This window comes from Lissotriton vulgaris, chromosome 4_1, assembly GCF_964263255.1.
Source record: "Lissotriton vulgaris chromosome 4_1, aLisVul1.2, whole genome shotgun sequence".
In the NCBI taxonomy this organism is placed as follows: Eukaryota; Metazoa; Chordata; class Amphibia; order Caudata; family Salamandridae; genus Lissotriton; species Lissotriton vulgaris.
The window spans coordinates 1370911469-1370933979 of NC_141691.1; positions in this window are offsets into that span (position 1 = coordinate 1370911469).

The window sequence follows — 22511 nt, forward strand, 5'->3', positions numbered from 1 at the left end:
TTGAGGAAGTGCCAGATGTCGAGCTATGAGTGAGCTTTGCAGCTACCGCAGAGTTTGATGCTTTAGTCCTTATATCCAATTACCTTTAGTGAAGTGCCCAGGAGAATTTTGGGCCTACATACAGTTATGGTTTGAACAGCCACTCCAATCCAGGAGGCACCAGAGTCGCGTTGAGCCTTTTTGTAACGTGCTAGAATGCCCTTGCAAACTCTGTGGAATCTATGGCATGATGATGGTTTGTGCCCTCAAACAAACACAGACTTAAGCCTCATATATTGTGTCGATCGCAGCTGGGAACTCGGAGGTGCCCTAAATGAGAGGAATACCTTGACGCTCTACCTGTTTCCTCACCCCCTACTAAACATTTTACTCCTCATCTCTACAAAGCGCCTCCAAAGCTTCAATTACAATTCATCCTCTCTTAACAAAAATAAGAGCATTAGTAGAGTCCTTGAAGAAATTGGTCCCATAGACCCGCTCTAAGCTTCGGTCTCCTCCAATACTAAATGGTTTGAATATTTACTAAGATGAGAGCCGCAAAAGAGGGGAAAGGGCAACCGCCACAAACACTTGTCTTCACCTCTGAATATTTTCAGGATCGCAATCTGACAAAGATGATAAGAAATATTAAAAACATTAAGAGGTTAGTACAATAAGTCGACAATTTACACACGGCATGGATAGAATAAGCCTCCCTTCAATAAACAACAGAAAGTTTCTCATAGCCAACAGAAGACATGAGAGGAAAATTTTGAAGCTGGTTGTCACTCAGTACTCCACAAAGATATTCTGGTGAAGGAAAGGTTCATACAAGAGTAAATTACTTACTGAAAACAAATACCCCTGTTTTCTAATTGGGCTGCTTATCATAAATTCCGTAGCCGCTCTGTACCCCTGCATTGACTCAGTGCACTGTCCTGAGACTAAAAGAGTTGAATGTCCAATATCAAGCATGGAAGCAAATCCTACAAATCCCTTTTTTGAGGACGTGCTCAAACAGTCTTACAACATGTTTATGAAAAGCACTACCTCCCCAGCAGAAGGCTCACCCCATATCAACCCAACCTACACACAAGGGGAGACTATGGATCGCATATTGCAAGAAATTTCTGCTGTCAGTCGGCGGCTAGAAGTAATGGACACAAATATATCCTCATTAGCGGCAGAAGCTAAATCAATACGAGTAGACATTGCGCGGTTCCATACAAAAACAGAAGGGCTTGATCATAGGTTGACAGTTGTGGAATAACATCTCGAATCAATACAAAGCAGAGATCAAGAGCTACTGTTCCTCTGCAGTAAATTCATTGACTTGCAAGATCACAGCAGGAGGGATAATGTTAATTTTTACAGGTTTCTGGAAAGAATTGAAGGTTCAAATGCCAGAGTTTTCCTTCAAAATATCCTTCTGAATTTAGTTACCATTACTTTTGATCCTCCACTGGAAATACAGCATGCATATCGCACTGGCCCACTGCGCAAAGAATCTGCAATGCATCCATGACCACTCATTGCCTGCTTTTTAAGCCACAAGCAGACAAGGCAACTACTAGTATCAGCACAAACCCATGGTCCAATCACATATTGTTTTTTTGTGGAGTTTTATATAGTGCAAACTAGACCCGGAGGTAGCAGAGCACTTTACATGAGCACCAGTTGCGTTATACAAGGTGTTGTAAATAAATTGAGGACCCTAGTGTAAATTTTCCGATTCCTGCCCTTATATAGGTATACGTTATCCAATCCTTATATAGGCATAGAAATCCGTACCATATTTGGCCTGAGCTTTGCAGCCCAAATACGGCATGGCTGCTTCCACTAGGTTCAGAGAATCAACAATGATTTCTTGGAAAAACCCGCCTTCAGCAGCTAGGGACTTCCCCCTGCTTGAATATTGATTTATCCAAGAAATCCGGGAGTTTTCAAAGAATTGAGTCTTTGAGTAACGTTATTAAGTCCAATCATACGTCAAACTCGGCACCTTCAAGGTATAAATATGCCTAGGTTTGCCCAGACAAACACACAGTGGTTTGGAGCAGATTGGCTAACTACTTGCCCGATGCCCTGCAGCAGCAAGAGCCGAAGGAAGCCGACCCTCCAGCTGACGCACTGAGAGACGCTGTCTTTTCTCTTGCTGAGAAATCCAGCTCCAGTGTTTCCAGGCTACGCTTGCGGGTTGCTGGGAAATCGAGTCCAGAGAGAGAGAGATACAAGACCTCCTTCATTCTAAAAGCAAGGTACGGAGCTGATTAGACCCTTAGAGAATTCTTGATTAGATTCTTGGCAAGAAATACTAAACCTAAACTACTCCTCACTTACCTCTTCCCTTGTGCTAGGCTTAGGTCAGGTACACCTGGGGAGGCGTATTTTAGAAGCACCAGTTGAGTACTTTTTGCCATCATTTTAACTTTGCATGTATTTTATCCGTTTTAAGGCAATTTATGGCTTATAAACCCTATCATGCTTTTACAGTACTACTTTATAATACTGTTCGTATTTTATACTCTGTACTTTATTACCGGTATTATGATTGTATCAGTACATTTCTTATGCTTGAGAAAGAAGACTGTTCAATAAATACTTTTATTGAAAACGCCCGTCTCTCTATTTTTCTCAGCACCTCTGATGAAACAAAGCATGCACGAATGACTGAGTAAAATAGCTATCTATTGTTTCTGCGAATCTAGCGATTGATTTCTTATTCTTGGGAAACAAAGTTGTCATGTTTATGCGATTGTCAGAAACTAATCCCTTCTTGTAAATTCGAGAAAGTTTCTAGTGACCTCTGAGTTAGCTGCAACTCACAATTAAGTCTAATATATACGATAGAGACCTAGTCGACTTCAGTCCTATGTCTAAACTATAGTATATGTTATTCCAATGCGCAGAGCCTATTGGGAATATAGGAACTACACTACAAAGAACACATTCATTTTCTTTATGATGGGCATGAAATCTGCATCGCAGCTGATGTCACCAGAGAGACTAATGATTGCTGCGAGGCATTCCTATAAATGAGACCTCAATTATGCCAATGAACATCAAGTATGGTCTCTTTGAACCTGCCGGCTACCGCATCACCAAAGATGGAATCTCCAAAGATTAATATGACCCTGAGGTCCTCCGCCTCTTCACAGACCGCTTGACCCACACGAAATGGAAACACAGCACTCTACTCCAGAACCAAAACAAACTAATTCTTCCATGCAGGCATCAGGCAATACACAACGGAATATCAGCAACCCACGAGATCTCGAGACGTCTACTCAAATTCATGAGGACAAGGCTTCGGCCCCTAAAATTGTGTCTGCCTTTACTCAGGAGCAACATAAAGACAAATCTCGTTCTCCCCTAAAGTCTGCTTAAGATGTAGAATGAGACTGGGTTGGGCTAACTCATAGTCTTGGTCATAGTCATAGCTATGATTGCATTTAATGCAATCATAGCTATGACTATGAGAAAGCCTTCTTTAATCAAACTCTAGGTCAGTGGTAGAGTTTGATGATCTCAAGATACTGAGAAGAACGAAAATGCCTAGCCACTGGATAGCTGAGTATTACCTATGCTGATTTGTTCTCATTATAGTAATTATACTAACTTTGATAAATGTGTTGATTATTTTGCTTATTTCAGCATGTCACTCATACTAATTAAATGTAAGCCTTTATTGTTGTTGTTGCAGATTTATGTGAAGTAATTAACATTGTTGCTGACAGTCTAATTTCACATGATTTTGATTGTATTATATACATATATGCAATCCTTTCAACTCAGAGGAGGAATAGTATGTTACAATGTTACACTGCGATACTCCCTTCTTGTCAATACTACACATACTCTGATGTGTACAGTGTACTTGCCCTTTGGTTTTGTATTTTTTTGCCATTGCCCTGCGGTTAAAAGTTCATGATCCCTTGTGTCGCACAACAGCCGGCATTCCTTACTCCCTAACCACCCTTCCTCATCTTCTTTTTACTTTTTACTCCTAACACTTACCATTATTCCCCTCCCCCTTCCATTTTCCCTTTAACAAATTGTATTACACCACATCCTCTTTTCTGTGATACGAGTCTAGCCCCACACTTCTGTCATCACTCTCCCGACTAATTTACTGGATTATATCACTCTTGTTGTGAACCAGGGTTTCTCCTTCCATTATTCATTCCCCCCTCCTCACTCTTTTCTTCTCTCTCTCATTTTTCCTTCACAGAACTAGGAAAACCTCATGAACACTCTCCGACATATTTTGACATACTTATAGCAATCTGTCCCTCTGACATGGTCACCACTCACTCACTTCATGTAACAACTTGGAATGTCCATGGATTAACACATTAAATCAAAAGTAAAAAAATACTCTCCTATTTACAAACAAAACAGGTGGATTTGGCACTTCTTCAGGAACCCCACCTTTATGCTACAGAATCTGACAAATTGCTCAGGTAATGGGTGGGAAAGGTGATCCACAGTAGTGTACAAGGGGGAGATGCTCCAGACGCGAAACCCCCTCGTAAATGTGGAGTAGCAACCCTTATTCGTAAATCTCTTCCGGTGATAGTGTTAAAAACCTGAACGGATCCAGATGGGTGATACGTCTTTACCAAACTACGAATTGGGGAAACTCATATTTGCATTGGTTCAGTCTATGCCCCAACTGGTCAAAATAATTGTTCTTTCTTCAGTTGAATCATCTTCTAATATAGATAGGCACTTCACAATTACTTACTGCAGGGATTGGAACCTAGAAGAGACCCAAATCTGGACAAAACATGCCCTTTATATAGGAGCAACGCGGCAGACAGAGCTTTGATGGACGATATTTTGGCAGACAATGGTTTGTTAGATCACTGGCGTCTTTCTCATCTGGCAGATGTAGAATATACTTTTACTTGTCCTATCCATGGCACACTCTCTCACCTTGATTACTTTCTGGTCTCTCAAAATGTAGTACAGTTGATTCAGGAATCCCATATTCTAGAGGCAGCACTTTCTGATCATTCCCCAGGCCACAATAACTAGACCTCAAGACATTGTGAACAAATTTGTCTCTTTACACCACTGGGATGCAAGCTGATGGTGATAAGCTAGATACCTTCTTTACAATGGCAAACTTCAGAGAACTTCTAGAGGGAGAGATCAGCAAAGAGGTGATCTCGCATGCAAAAGCCAATTTACCCTGCCATAAGGCCCGGGGGGAAGATGGCTTCCCTGCGGGATTTTACCAATGGTCGGGAATGGAATTGGTGATTTTCTTCAGACTGCGTTTCAGAAAGCAGAGCATAAGGCTTCTTTGGGTCCCATAGCTAATAAAGCTGTAACCACTGTCCTACCCAAACCTGGGAGAGACCCCCTACTTTGTGGCAGTTACTGTCCCATATCAGTATTACATTTTGATATCAAAATTCTGCCCAATGTCCTAGCTTCCCTTCTACACAAAGTCTTACTCTTCTTGATTCACCATTCACAAGTAGGATCTGTTCCAGGAGGCTCTACTAGGAACCACCTCCACACTCTGGCCCACACGTTATGATCTGCCAAATACCTCCAAAATGACGCACTAGCTTTGTCACTTGACATGGGGAAGGTGTTTGACTGTATTGAATGGGAATATCTTTTTAAAGTATTAGAAAGGTTCAGACTGGGTGACAAGTTCATAGTCAAAATACGTAATATTGTTACACGATAATCCTACTGCAAAGGTAAATTGTGGGGGCTCTGTGTCAGAACCATTTCCAATCCATAGAGGAACTTATCAGGGGTTCCCCCTTTCCCCACTCCTCTGCCCTTAAGCTATGGAGCCTTTATAGAAGCCACAATACATCAAGCTACCAATGTTGCAGGCATACACCTTCCGACGGGAGAATCTGAACTCTATTTTTACGAGGATGACATTATACTTACACTCACAGATTTGCCTCGTTCTCTATCATCCATACTTCAAATTATAGAGGATTTTTCTTCCTTTTCTGGTTACAAAATAATTTGGGACGAAAGTGAACCACTGTCCATTTCAGAAAAGACCACAAAAGCGGTCATACATGGGTTTCCCTTTCACTGTCAATCCTTGTGACTCAAATATTTAGGTATACTGGTGAACAAAGGGTTGAAAGGGATGATTGTAGATAACTTTAATCTCATGATTATCCAGCTGCAACACAACTTTGATAAATGGAAGGCACTGGGGCTCTCAATGTGGGTTAGAGTACAAGCCGCAAAGAAAGTCACCCTCCCACCTTTCATATACATTCTTTGTATGTTTCCCCTTCCAATTCCTCTGACCACTCTGTGCTTAATAGATTCTAAGATACAATTCTTTATATGCAATTCAGCTAGACCTGGCCTAGCAGTGCTGAAACTAAAGGCTCATCGCTTTTGCGGAGGAATGAGCTTCCCTCAGCGGACCATTATGCCCTTGCACTACAGTTATCACAAATGGCTTAAATGATATCAAAAACCCCTGACATGTCTCAATGGGTCATATAGAAAGGCCTCTTCTATCAACAGAGACAGACCTTTCCACTGTATATGGGACACGGACTAGTAATAATGATCCCACCAATCCGATTTCATCAGCTATGAGCAGGTTTTATGCAACAAGCACATCAACTGATGGGTTCAAACCCTCAAATCCATGGAAAAGCTCCTTTATGGGCTAACGCGTGCATATGCATTAATAAACAAACAATATCCTGGCCCCTATGGAAGGCAGCAAGCATTCATAGCCTGGACCAGCTTCTCTATGATGGTGATCTTAAGATATTTTCACAAATGCAAGAGGAATTTGGCCAACCTTCCCAACAATACAGGAAATACACACAACCTCAACAATGCTTGAGGAGGGGTTAGGACTGCATCCTTGGGTGTTACAGACTTCACAAGTAGTAGCATACCTACATATCTGGGGAAAACTTAAAGGGGTCATGTCCGGATTATATGAAGTACTCACATCCCACCTATTTTTGCAACCCCTATTACAAGATTTGCACACCAGATGGCAAACCACATTATCAGTCTCATATAAGGATGATGAATGGATGGAGATCCTAGTCGATTTGAATAAGAGCACCCGTGAGTCAAGACTGACATTTTGTCTATTCAAAATAATTCATGACTGGCACTGATCACTAACAAAACTACATAGCACAGGACTACTTCCCCATGCTAACTGCTGGAGATGCTAATGCTGCTTGCGACATAACCCATATTATTTGCGAATGTACGTTAATACAACCTTTTTGGGCCTATGTGGGTAAGACCTTACATAATACAATGCCTTTACACCTTCCACTTACTTCTGCCAGTATCCTCCAAATTGATTTGCATCAATCACAAGCGCTCTCAAAACCTCAACGTCGACTCCTATACACAGCTTTAGCCACAGCCGAGATATGTATATTATGACAGTGGAGATCACCAAACCCACTGTCGCAGGAGGTGTGGTAGGTAGCCATGATTCATCTGGCTTCTTATGAACGAGTCATATACAATATCCAGGATCAGATTGATTTGTTTCTTCAGGTATGGTCACCCTTCCTCGGGTCAGGAAACGATAATAATACAATTTCTACAGTGAATAACCCAAATTATTTAGTGATATTATCGAACACCAGTTGATGTTTTCACAAGTAATATACTGGTAGTTGCCCCTTGTTCTTAGAGCTTATCTTTCACATTAGCACTTGTTCTAGGCTTACATATATCTTCACCTTCACCTTCTCCTTTCTTCCACATGGTCAATTTAGTACTGTTCTGATTTACCTATCCTGCATTCTTTATATACATTACTATTTTCATCTCCAGTCATATATCTCAACAACCCCTTTATTTTCTATTACACACCTTTTATTTATATAACTCTATCCGCCTCCTATCAACCTCTCCTCATACCCTTCCATCCTGGCTCTGCAACACTATAACAACGGGGATGCAATACTCCGTACTTCTCCATACCTTACATAGAGGCTGAGTAGTAATCCTACAGAAAGAGACTTATAATATTTTACTTTTCCTACGATATTTAATCCATCCCCCCCTTCCCTTTAGGCTGGTAGCTACACGTTGGAGAATGGTAAGTATTCACCCAGAGCCACCAATTGCTATTACCAATCCATAAGCATTATTAAAAGTATACACAGATTTCATTCCATTGTACAATATTGCCACACATAAGACACCTTAAGTCCTCACATTTACATTTACATCCGGCTAATAGTATTTTTCATATTCCAATGTTCTAATATGGCTTATTAGAAATATTTTTCCATAGAAATGTATTATCTGATCAAAGGCTACCAGTCTTACTTTTTCATACCTTAGGCTAGTACTGATTTTGCTAATATTGTTGTATTTACAAGTTCTTTGATTTTCTTGTTTTACTCCATTTTCCCTTCTCTCTTCCCTTCCTCTCTGGGCTGGTTAACTATTTAACTATTTATCTATTTATATGTTCTCTTTAACCATTAAGAGATTTAAGTCACATATGCTTTTTATTAATTTACTCAACTACTTACTGTAAAATGTGACTGAAGTCATTGTTTTCATGATGATATTTTATGCAATTTTTTTATAAATAATGACAACACAAAAAAATAAACTACTCATAAAGTGCCCTAATCCATCTGCACCTGCACGTTATGGCTCTTTGTACTATCTTGTATTCTATGCTCTATTTATGGCTTAGGTGTCCTTTTTGCACACCTCCCCAGACACTCACCTCTCCAGTAAATTAGTCTGCTCAATTCTGTGTTATGAATGTCTAATTAATTGTGATGCTGTACAAGTCACTTGCACTCTGTATGGCTTTTTGCACCAATCTGTACTGTACAATATTTATTGCTCAAATGCTTGTTTGCACAGAAACTCATACCCTCTTTGTATTTTTGAGAGGCATAGGTGTCTAGCTAATGTCTTCCATTGTGTGGTATGAAAGGTTTATCAATTTTGGTGGTTCATTGCAACCTTGCTCCTTCCTTGGTTATAAATGCAAAGTAAAATAAGTAAATAAATAAAGGATCCAGATGCAGTGGATGAGTCAGAGAAAGACTTAATTAAAGTATATAATGTAGGCAAGAGAAGCATGGAAAAATGAATATAAAATTCAGCTGTATAACCATAGGGTCCTGGAGCTTTATCTTTTTTGAGAGATAGAGCAAGATACAATTCTGTAGAAGAGATATTGTCTTCTAAGGAAGCAACATTTATTTTAGAATGATTCAGTTTTTGAACAGAGGATAAATACTGTGAAATGTTATGCTTCTGTGGTTTATGCTTGGGTGTACATAATTTAGTATAAACTTTTCAAAATGTGTTGAAAATGTCTGAATCCTTGGAATAAGTGATCATTATCATCTATAATTGATTCAATGTATAATTTATTTTTTTAATTTTAAGGTAATAACTCTCCAGACTTGGCTTGACCTGCATAATATTTGCCATTGGATTTAAGAAGATGAGGCAGAATCAGTAGATAGTTTATTAAAATTTAGCTCAGGTGTTATAAGTTATGGCATGGAGTGTTGTGTGAGTGAAGTATGATTAATACGCTTAAGATGTTTGATTTCATCAAGTAGTCATGTAGAATGAGTCTGAAAATGTCTCCATTTCTTAAGGACAATGTTAGTGATAAAATCACGAGCAGAGGCTTGAAAAGCATCCCAGATTATAAGAAAGGGAGTCAATATGGAAATATTAAAATGGAAATATTAGTTAAAAAAGGAAGTAAAAGAAGATGTAAAAGTGGTGTTCAAATACAATGAATTAATAAATCTCCACCTTATCGGGGAAACGTGTTTAGGTAAAAGATCCACGTAAATCGAAACTGGAGCATGGTCAGAAATCAGAATGTTGCAAATGCCTGCAGCATGTAGAGATTGGGTGAGATGATGTGAAATAAAAATAGGATCTATCCTAGATTGTGTGTGATGAACTGGGGAAAAATAAGTATACTCTTTTAGAGGGAAGAATTGCTTAATCGACAAGCATCTGTCAAGTGACGTTAATGAAAGGTATGTACAAATGCCTTTTGTGATATATTTGGAATATAGTGTGGTGATGAGTATCTGTCTAAAAAGGGACCAACTAAATGGTTGCAGTCCCCCGCTAATATCAAGTTGTCATCTGGATGTTGTAAGAGTTTCTGGGCAATATTGGACAAAACTTAAAATCAGGAGCATTGGGGACATAAACACTGAACAAAACAATTGAAACCTTATTGATGCATAACCTAAGCAGTAACCATATCCCCTCTAAATCCACTTCTTGTGATATCAATTGGACTTTTATGGATTTGTGACATAGAATCATACCTCCATTTTTTTAGCAATGGCAAGCAAAAAAAATACTTCACCCACCCAAACCCTGCGTAATTTCATACATTCATGTTCCTTAACCTCATAGATGCTAGTAAACATCCCTCCCCAGTGCTGCGCTGTCCATTGGAACCAGTGCTGAATGGACGTCCAATGGTCGTGCGCAGCACTGGGGAGGTAGTGCTGCCGTCGGCCAACGCACCGACGCAGCACTTAAGGGGTTAAAATGAGACTCTTGCAGAAAAGCAAATTGGACATTAAGGGGTCGATTAGGATCGCGGACGGACTTGCGTCTGTCCGCGACCCCAGAGCAGGAGGGAACCTCCGCATGGCATGCGGAGTTCCCTCCTGTGCAATTAGGATGTGACCGCCACCCTGGCGGTCACATCCTCTATTTTTAACATTGCAGCGGGTGCAGCTTCAAGCTGCACCCGCGGCAATGTTAAAAATGCACGCATTGCATTTGCATGCAGAAAGAGGCAGGCACTGCACGGTGCCTGCCGCTTTCTGCATGCAAATGCAGGGGGGTACCATAGGTACCCCCCATGTGCACCCCCCTCCCCCCCTTCACCTAGGGGGCCCGCAACGGGCCCCCGCAGTGAAGATCCGTATGCTTTTCCACTGCGGAAAACCCGCCGCGGAAAAGCACTTTTTAAAGCCCATCCTGATATGGCGGACGGTGTCTGAGAGACACCGTCACCATATCAGAGCTTTTCCGCCGCGGTTGTAAGCCGACCGCGGGGGAAAAGCTGCAGACGGAAACCAGGACCCACCAGCCATCCTAATGTGGCGGTGGGTCCTTGGTCAGTCCGCTGCGGTTTTTCCGCATCCTCTGGGCCGGCGGTGGCTTCCGCCGGCCCCGAGGATGCGGAAAAACCGCAATCATAATCGGCCCCTAAGTTTGGAGAAGTGTGTTAGGAGTAGTTGGTATTTGCTAGGAGAATTTAAACCTCTGACATTCCAAGAAACCAATGTAAAAACTTTTGAAAAAGAGCATTACATTTGAAGCAATCAGACCTTTAAATAAGAAATATATGGATTATAATAAAAATACCAGCATGTAATATGACATATATCTTTAAAAAAACAATAGAATATGACAATAAAAACTGTACATTAAAGGAAAGGGTTAAAGATAAGAAAGAAAAAAAGGAGTGAAGAGGAGAGGGAGGAAAAGGATAGAATCAAACAAAAAGAAGATAAATGAAAGATAGAGGGCAACAATAGAGGTAAACATACCTACATATGATGCTGATGAGGATAGGGAAACCACATGAGAGGACAAGGCGTCTAATCCCAGAGGGAAGGGAGGAACACGAAGGGCAGTATAACACAATTACAGGCAATAGGAACATAAGACAAAATAGTACTGCCCTGTAAGAGAAAGAAGTCAAATAAACAAGTAACAATAGCAACATATATTTACAAAGAATTCTACTCAAATTTTGAAAACTGACATATGAAAGGAGAAAGCAAGAGGACATCATTTACATATCCTTATGAAGAATGAGCTGATGTAGTGATGTCCATGTTTTCTGCTCTATGAGATAAAAGAAAGTCTCTCAAGCAAGACAGATCTTCGTACATTGTTGCATTGTTATTGTACATGACTTTAAAAAGAAATCAATGAAAAAGCCCAAAACGTGCCCCAAGAGAGTGAAGCATCTGTCACATGGTTAAGAACTCTAATTGTTTATCTGCAGTATTTTCAGTGTAGTCTTGAGAGAAGAATAGATCATGTCCCAAATAAGAAATGCATTTGAGTTGCCTTGCTGCTGATATAACCTGCATTAAATCTGTGTACTGTGTAGAAAATACAATATGACTCCCTGACATTTTCTTGAGGTGATCAGAGCCCTAAAGGATCTGTGGTAGGAATGTTTTGAAAAATGAGATAGGATTTGATCCTTTGGCGCCTTCAGGTAAACTATAAAACTGAATGTTATTTCTTCTAATACAATTTTCTAAATCTTTGACCTGTTTGCGCAGGGTAGTTACATGCTCCGGGAGAAAATTTACCTTGGAAGGAGTTTCTGTAAAGCTGGAGATTTACTGCTGCACATTGTATACTCTTTCTTCCATATGAGACCACCTATCAGTAAGATTCTGCAACTTAACATCAGTCTCTCCCATAAAGGGGCACAGAGCTCTTACTTCTTCCAATAAGAGGTCAAAAGAGGCATAAGGAGGAAACTTAGTGAGTGACAGTGGGTCTTTCTTAAGTATTTTAGTTGAACCTTCACCAGCCCTAGATTGTAAAGCATTGATAAGACTCTCTCATCTTGGTACCCTTTGAAAGCACAGGGGAAAACGTAAAATTCTTGCCTGAGTAGAGTCTAGTTGTGTATCTTTGACTCTTTAGTCTGCCCATAGACTACAGACAGTGGAAAAAAGAGTGTAAGCATTGGAGAAACTACCTCTGAGATCTGCAACTCAAAATCGCAGTTACACAGTGAAGATTCCATTTACAAAAGTGAAGTAATACAGTTGAAGAGCATGTTTGAGTTGCACTGCACTTGCCAATATGAGAGTTAGCGCAAAATCAGGAAGATTTGCATTCTACAGAAGCATAACTCCAATTTTTAGGCACCATCAATTACCTCAAATACAAAAAATTCTCATATGACTTGCGAATTGAAGTGTTTTCCTATACGCATAGTGTTGCTTACTGCAAAGCTTTTCTGAGCACAAAGGAAATAGAAATAAATAAGAAATAGAAATGCTGACTTGTTACAAAATATATATTTGAGCTCCACAGCATGAATAGCCAAAATATGTAGGAAAATTAGCTGCTAATGGTAATGAGGACACAGGCAAAAGAAAACAAAAGAAAAAAAGACTGCTAATTCTCTTCAAAGTCTGCCAGAGCAGAGAGGTATAGCAACTTAAGGAGAAACCTCACTTGAAAAAGACATGTAAATGTGCCACAATAACAAATGCCAATGTCTGTATTACATGCTGAACATTAAAGTCACCAGTCTAATAAAAATGCTCTCAGAAGCGCTCCATCATGTGCACTGTGCATCTCTTCCAAGTGGGCACAAAATGTTGGCCATGTGTGTGAGGGAAAAAAACGTGTTGCCGGTATTTAAGTTAAGACGATCGCTAAAAAACAAAATGCAACATCCTGCCTACTTCAACGATAGTTTTCCTGCTCAGGGGTCATTGCATGCTGAGGAAGCCACAGGTGAAATGCTGTGTCAGGTGCCATACCTCGGATTCTCAATGGTGCACCACCATCTTCTCTGGCATCAAGCCATGCTCCCCTCTAGGTTCTGAATTCTAATAGTAGAAAAATACCAAATATGGCACAGTGTCATTCCACAAAAATATGAGATCAACTTATGTTTGTGAATTTCACTGCCTTTAATAAAAGCTGTATAGATGGAATGTGTGTAATGTTAGCATTTTCTTTCATTTTTGAAAAACACACCCACATACATTTTCAGTAGGTTAATTAATCAGCATGGACCAGACAACCTGGCATTAATCATGCCATCCCCTAAAATGTGATCTTGTGATAACACTGCTGCACAGGAATACAGAACAGCTTATGCCTTTAAGAGAGGGCATGATGTACATCTTGCATTGGCTGCAGTCCATTGCTCATATTCTGTGAGGACCTTAGTTTGCTACTTCATAGGATATTTGCTGTGACTGATAGATGATGCATTCATTCTACGTATTTAATGCCACCCACATATAGATGTCCACATTATTGGTGCTTATGATAAAGGCTTCATGGCAGTGAGATAATTAGTGACAAGCACTCCTGCTCATTTCCATTAACTTGTTGCTCCTTGTGCTGCACAGCATATGATAGCATGAAATGCCCAAAGTGGCAAAGCAATTTAGAAACGACTTGAGTTTTCAAGATTCCATAATGGCATTTTGAAAGTAATTCTTGCTAGGACCTGACAATATCACAGAGACCCACATACTTTCCATAATAAGTACCAAGAAAAACTCATGTTTTCTGTGTATTTTCATTTCTTTCAGCTGATTTCAAAGTGAAGTGATTATGATAAAATATTTACAAAGCAATCAAATTAATTGTTCTTGTGAATGTGACATCTCATTTTTCTATTTTTCATATTTATGGGAAAATAAGAGTATTCCAATTGAAATTCTGATTTGAAAGTATATTTTCTGATAAGTGCCATTCTTACATTATTTTCTGTCTTACATATCTTCCCTTAAAGATGTAAGAGTGCAGGGAACGACATAATAGTTTCTTGCATTGTAAAACTACAATTCATTTCAAATAAAAAATGTTGATCAGTGGCAATTTCCCATAATGATTTGGTGTTGGGACAGAAAATGATTCTCTGAATGGCTATGGAGAGCGTGAGCAACTACCTCAGTTTCACCACAGCACGTTTTATAGGTATTTGTTCTTGACAGGTATGTATATCTTTTGATGTCTTTCTGTAACACGGAATGCAACTCAGAGGGGACTCTGTGGTGTGTAGTGGCACACCATGTGCATTCTCATTTTGCTAGGCGTCTCAGTGGGCTGCTGAGGACTGGCAATGTTGGTAGCAATAGCTTATATTGGCAGGACAGGCATTTATTCCCCTGACCCTACAAAGGAAAGTCGCCTTCTGGCCTCTTTTGTAATTGTATATTGGCCTGCTAGCCCCCTGCAAGTAGGGCCTTCTATCCATCCATGTGGTACATGGATGCTTGAGTATATGTGCAATGTCTGTGTGTAGAGTTTGTGCAAAGAGACTGTCTGTTGCATGTCACTGTGGCTATAGAGGAATCCAGTTTGATTTCTTGAGACCAGAGCAGTAAATAAGATAAAGAATGTAGAGAACCCCAAACTGCAATATGAATTGCAGGGCTACTCTAGGACACGGGACCAAACTTAAGGTTGTCACCTAGTTACTATAATTTTGTCTGTTTTCCATTTTAATCGTACAGAGATAGATTAGGTAATATTCATCTTGGGAAGGGGCATTTAGTCTACCAAGCTTTTTCTCAGTTAATTTTGTTCTGGTTTTGATATTGCCGCAGGTTATTTGATAGATCGAAGTGGAAGTCCCTTTATCTTCTGGAAACCTAGAAAGGCGAAGACAATTGGAAAGGGCTAGTGCATTATAAGATTTATGTAACTTGGTCTTAACTAATGCTACTTTAACCAATGGGTACTTGCAAACATTTTCCGACCGCAAAGTACTGTCTGTGGCATGCCCAAGGGCTGCACTGATGCCAGCAATATGAGGGTCATAGTGATGAAAGGTGGACGTAGGGGGACCCACAGCGGATGCATGGTGTGGACAACAAACTGAGCCAAACGGAGCCTGTCCACCACCAACGCTCTATTTTCATGCACCAAGAATTAGAAACGAATCATCAACTTCTAATGTAAAACATGAGATAGTCATCTGGTGGCTGAATTGCAAAATGTGAAACCAGAAAACCTGGAATCAGTCCTGGCTTCTCCACCTGACAGAATTGTGTGATCCTAGGCAATTAGTTAATTTTACTTTGTCTCCTATTTCTTCATTACCACATATGAATGTCCCAATAAATATACAAGTTCAGGGTGTGTGCTGTACATAATGTTCTCTTGTATTTTATTTAATAAACTATAATATTGCTCCACTTATATAACCAAGGTTACACACAAGGTGCACCTGACAAATTACTTGCCTCTTGGTTCACTAATGGCATTGTTTTCAGAACGTGGGCAGCATGAATGTTTGCAAGATCATGTTTAAAAACTATCACTGCTAATAAATGCCTCTCATTGCAGTGATATAATATGATCTACTAACACATGTTCATAAAATACACTTTTTGGAAGTTTGCAGAGAGTTTATTGGTTATTAAATGTCTATTGCAAGATGTCTTTTAGGTTTTAAAGGTGTTCCTAAAGATAAGCTGCCAAGGGTATTTTTCTTTTCTTCTTTACGGTTACTTTAGTTAACGTGCAATGAAAATAAATATTCCCGTTTTTTTCACAGCTTGCTGAATGTTCCTGATGTTCAAGTGAACAGGAGCCCAGTGTTTCTGTTCACCAGGGGGCCACAATTAAAGGTATTTGAGTAGCCTTGCTTTAACCTATATGAAAGAGTGTCCAAAATGAATGGAATAACTGTTCTGCAACCCGCAGGAGATGATAGATAGTCAATGAAGGAATATTTTGAGTTCGGTCCGACCCATTTTACCTCTAATCAGAAGATTTTAGCAAGGACTTTTCCCTTTCTAAAATAAAAATTATTTAATATTAATGTAGGTGGCATCCCTATATTAGGGGTTTACTATAATTCTTCAGAAACTGCAAATACTGTAGAGTCCCTATGTTCAGTTTGTGTCTTGCTGAGAAATAGTATTAGTATGCATGTCTATTATAGAAGTGAATGCACTGACAGTTACTTGCAGGGGGAATTAAATTTTAAACTTATCAATTACATTATACATAAAAAACTATGGCATCACTGTAAGAAACATACCTGTAGGGTAGAGGCTGATGGAGGAAAATCGTTTTTAGGTCTCGCCTAGCAGCAGCATGCTGCTTAGGCAAAAAGACCTTTAGCCATCGCTTTGGCTTTTCAGCCAAAAAGGTGCACGCGTTCCATTGCCTTCAATGGCAACGCATGCACTTCTGGCGATTCACTTTCGGGAGCGAGCGAGGCCATATGGTAGCAATTATTGCTCCTGGCACTGCTCGCTCCAGCAAGTGAAACACCTGCTTGTTTCCTGCCTGTTGCTGGTGGCTAGTGTTTACCTTTGTTTGATTTACTCCGTCTACTGGTGTCTGAATAAGTTTCTGACGCATTTTGTTTTGTCCACATAGAGAATAAAAGCACGTTTGTCGTGGGATTTGTGGCCAGACACGACCCCTTGAATATACATGCTGGCCAACTAACAGAGATGTGTGAAAGCTCCAGTTTGCTCTCTCCCCCCGTCCCCGCTCATGTCTGCTTATCTGCAAGCCCACCGTGGTGCCCAGTGGCACAGACCTGGGCATCCACTTTTTGTGAGGGTAGCCATGGCACCCACACGCCGCTGCAATGGCATGAGAGCGTCTCGCGGGTAGAGCCTGAGCAGCTGCTGTGGCGCACCCATCCCTGCGACAGCTCCGTCTGCAGCTGCTTCTCACATGCTCTTTAGCGCCCCATCAACCGCCGCCGTGACGGACAGCAGTCTAGTTAAAATGCTGGACATGCGCAGATCCCAGTTCCCTCTTCATAACAGAGGTAAACATTCCAGCTCCTAGCACTGCACGCCAGCACGGGGCGGCTTTCAATGGTGCAGCAGGTGCAGTGGCACCGGGGCAGAGAGACTGAAGGGGCCCTCTGCCGCAAACTGCTCTACTCTGCTACCCAATGAACAGTCAGGGAGTCGTTGTTGCTTACAATTTGGCCAACTTAACCCTTGCCGCTCCATTACGCTTCGGCTCGCCCAAGGATGGCTTGTGCAAGGAATGGAACTAATTTCGGCAAAATTCTTCCAGGATTTCCAGCATGTCTAGGTTCCTTCTTAAATCCTCTAGTGAATCAATTGTGATATTAATTACATTATTGTATTTTTTCAGAGGTCATCCCCTTTTTAAGGTCAAACCCGTCCTGATGAATGTGAGCACTTCCCTAAAGACAAATTGAATATTTTTCACGGGGGACTCGGCGCTACCAAACAACACAGTTTGTTTTGTGGGAGTTGTAGTTTCTTTATTTGCACTGTGTGTGTATCTGGGGTATCCAAAGCCGAAATTGCTGTTTTCTAAAAAAGCAAACACTCAGGGGGCGTGGCTAGCAGCCAAGCATGGAGGCAGCCTAACGTGAGAGCTCCTGAAGGCACTGTGGCCTTTTCATAAATCCGACACCTTTATCCGCTATCTTGCTCGCCTGAAGCGGTGGCGATCAGGTCCGGACACGAAGCGGTGTCACCGGTCCAACTTTCCAATAAATCTGAAGACCGGAGCCGGCCGCACTCCGCGCGGCCAATTCTGGGCCTAACGGCGGAGGGACAGCACCGGCCTTGCGTGGTGCGCTGGCCCGGCGGAAGTGAGGCCGAGCCGGCCTGGGAGGGCGAACACGTCCCGGCTCCTGCCCGGAAAAACGGAACATCGCCGAGGGCTATCGACTGGTGGCAAAGCCCTACGGAGTCCACACAGGCATCGGCACGTCACCTGTGCGGGGCTGGCGACGACACACATACCATGGAGCAGCAGAGTCTGGAGCGCGCCGAATCCTCACCTTCCGTCTCCCCCCCCCCGGAGGCCTGGCATGTGGCGCGAGACGGCGACCTTCGCGTCTCATCGGCCCGCAGGATCGAGGTGGCAGCAAGCCCCGATCAGCAGTAAGGAGCATTGGTGCCCCCGGGGGACGAGGAAGCATAGTGGAGGTGGTGACGCACACGGGGACCCACGGAGGAGGCTCGGGCCCACATATTGTCCCAGACACGGCAGCCAGGTGCAGGGGGGGACACGGATCCTATCTACCAGGCGGGAGAGCTTGTTGCCTGCCTGGCCCATAAGCGGGGGTGCGGCCGCCGAGAACCGGGCCCTCTGCCGTCAGGTGTACAGACGCGAAGAGGTCCTGCCCAAGAGACCCCACCTGGGGGCCACCGAGACTGTCCATGCGTGAGCGGGGTCTATTGAGGGGCATAAAACGCAAACCACGAGACGCGACCCACAGTGAAGCGCACAGAAGCACGCGCAGTGACCGCAGGCTCTGCCCGACAGCGCTACCACGGCAGGTGAGGCCCATAAAGTAGAGGTGGGAAAGGTGATACTCCACTAACGCGTGCCGGCCTACTGCTCCCTGGTTGGTGACTAGGAACTGCGAGGCAGGTCAGAGCGCTGTTCGCGACTCCGTGGGACAAGGCTACGGATTCCGCGAGCCCCAGAATCATGGCGGGAAAAGGAACTAGAAGCGGGTCCACGCAGGCCAAACTGGACAAATTTGCCTATGGACAGCAAAGTCAGCCACACAGTACGGGGCGCAACTCCACGGGTAATGCCCATGACGCAGAAGGAAACAAAAAAATCACGTTGGAAGACATTATGAGAACCCTCTCAGAGGTTAAAACAACAGTGGGCGCCATCTCCTCCGAGGTCTCGTTGTTGCGGGCGGACTTTCACAAAATGGCGGAAAGGGTGTCTCAGGTGGAGGTGGTCACAAAATCGCTCGTGGAAGACACGTCGGACCTGCAAGTGGCCATGGAGCGCATGCAGAAAGTCACCAAGCTCCTGCACGATAAGCTGGACGACCAAGAAGGGCGCTCGCGGCGCAACAACGTGCGCATCCTTGGATTTCCAGAAACAGAGGGAAAAGGGGCCATGGACCTCTACGTGGAGGATCTTATAAAGAACAAACTGCAGCCCAAAGGCCTGTCCCACTTCTTTTCGGTAGAGAGGGCGCACAGAGTTCCGCCCAAGACGGGCGCGGCGCCGAGGCCGGTGCTGGCAAGGCTTTTTAACTTCCGTGACAGGGACGCAATCCTGCAGGCGGCGCGAACCTCACCACCGGTGAAGATCCAAAATGCAACTTTAGCTTTCTTCCCGGACTACACAGCGGAGGTGGCCAGGCGTCGTAAATCGTTCACGGAGGTGAAAAAGGCGCTACGAGATAGAGAATTGCCGTACTCCATGCTATTTCCAGCTAAATTACGGATTGTGGCCGAGGGAAAGACATGGTTTTTTGACACGCCGGAGGTGGCGCAGGAATGGCTGGAGGGCTGGAGGCCAGCAGGACGGCGACACCGCTCACAGCGGGACCGGCCGTCCCAACGTGCCGGTGAATCGATGAACAACCAGACCTCTCAAGCGCCCCGTCAAGAGGGAGCGGAAGAAACGGAATCAGAAATTGAAAGGGACCCGCTGGACTCTGGACAATTGGCACCGGTCTGAATCCGGACTGAACTCATTGGGGACTGAGTGTGCCGCGGAGAGCCTTGGACCTGGCGAGGCTGAGTAGGGTGGGCACAGGCAGTGCCCATGGGAGACTCACCGACCCCACGAGCAAGTAAGATGGTTGGGGAAGGACTGAAGCACTCTGCAAAGTTGGGGAAACGGGCGGGGGTCTGTCCGTGGAGCAGGGTAGCAGGGAGGGGGGATGGGACTGTAAAAGTTTTGTTAGATTTCAAGTTCTTGTTAGTTGTCATCACTCAGCATGCACACTTTTCTACTACCTCGAATGTCGCCAGCTTCCCACATAGTGTGGCGCGAAATAATACTTGTGCCTACCCTATGGGCACACTACATGCGACATTCTCACGTCGACTCAATGGCCAGGCCGCTTCATGACTTGCCCGCTGAGGGCTCCCCTGTAACGACGATGGGGGTTCCCCCATTACGCATGCTAACCTGGAATGTCAGAGGCCTGGGTGACAAAATAAAAAGAGGCTTGGTACTGCAAGCCATAAAGCGACAGAGCCCAGACCTGGTCCTCTTGCAAGAAACTCATCTCGCGGGGTCCACCTGCAGGGCACTTCATAGGCGCGGCTACACAATGGCGATCCATGCAGAATTCACCACCGGCTCCAGGGGGACGGGAATACTGGTGAAAAAAACTTCTCCCTTTATCATAACACATCGCGAGGAGGATGACCAAGGCCGCTTTGCTGCATTACATGGCCAGTGGGAGGGCAGATCTCTTAATATAGTATCAGTATACATTCCCCCAGCGTTGCAATCCGTGGCCCTGCCGGCCCTAAGCAAATTTCTCCTCAACCTCCCTAGAAGGGGACACGATTATCGGGGGGGACTTCAATGCCATTATGGATCCACTTATGGACACCTTTCCCTCTAGGACCCGGCCACGAGGAACTGCATCACTCTCAGATTTTGTGGAAGCCCTGGGCCTGGTAGACATCTGGCGACATCTACATACCAAGGATAGCCAGTACACTTACTACTCAGCGGTACATAATAGCCTGTCCAGTATAGACTACTTTCTGGCCCTGGGGTTGGGACTGGGAATGGTAGAAGCGGTTGACATCCTGCCCAGGGGCATCTCTGACCACTCTCCGATTGCTCTGTCTCTTACCACCGGGGGAAAAAAAGGTGCTAGGATCTACCCAATTTACCCCAACTTTTTAAAACTCCCGAAGATTCGGAAGAAACTTACATTGGCCACGACACAGTATTTTGATGAAAACACGGGGACGGTAGCATCCCCGTCAATCTTGTGGGAAGCGTACAAAACAGTCCTCCGGGGGGCGGCCATTGCAGCCATAACGGGCCACAAGCGGGACTCCCGGAAGGAACTCACAGCATTAGAACTGGCACTCAGCAAAGCCAACACTGCACACATGGCAAACCCCTCCCCATCCACGACACACACCCTCACGATTCGGCAACAGCAATACAGGGCTCACCTTACAACGACAGAGAAAGGGTACATCGCAAACACAGCACACAAAATATACGATGTGGGGGACAAAGCGGGTAAAATGCTGGCATGGTTGGATAAGAGGGGAAGTGGAATGAAAGGTATTCAGAGATTGCGCACGGAGGACGGCCGGACCTTGACGCACCCTGAAGACATAGTTCATGCCCTGGCGCAACACTATCAGAAAATATACACCCCAGACAGGGTTGTCACACGGCAAATGGCGGCAGCGACGCTAGCAGACATAGCCGTCCCCTGCATCACGCAGGAGGATATGGAAGCCCTAGAGGTAGACCCAACGGTAGAGGAAATACAGCTAGCAATCCAGGCATTACAGTCTGGAAAAGCACTGGGTCCGAATGGAATACCCGTGGAATGGTACAAATCCATGGCTCCGGAACTCAGTACCCCACTGCTGGCCATGTATTTGGAAAGCAGGGAAAAAGCAGAATTACCACTGGATCAGCGCACGGCCACGATTGTGACGATACCCAAACCAGGGAAACCTCCGACTGAATGTACCTCGTATCGCCCGATATCATTGCTCAATATCGAGGCCAAGATATTGGCTAAGCTTCTGGCCAACCGCTTGATGCCACACCTCAGTACATTGATCCACCCCGACCAGTCAGGCTTTATGCCTCACCGGAGTACAGCGCTGAATCTACGGAGAGTGCATAAGGTAATGGCCCGTGCGCACCTACTCACAGAGCGGGCTGTAATTCTTTCCCTCGACGCTAAGATGGCGTTCGACCTCGTTGAGTGGGAATATCTCTTCATGGTACTCGAACGTATGGGATTTGGGCCGAAATATATAGCATGGATAAGACTGCTCTATACGAAGCCAGTCGCACAAGTA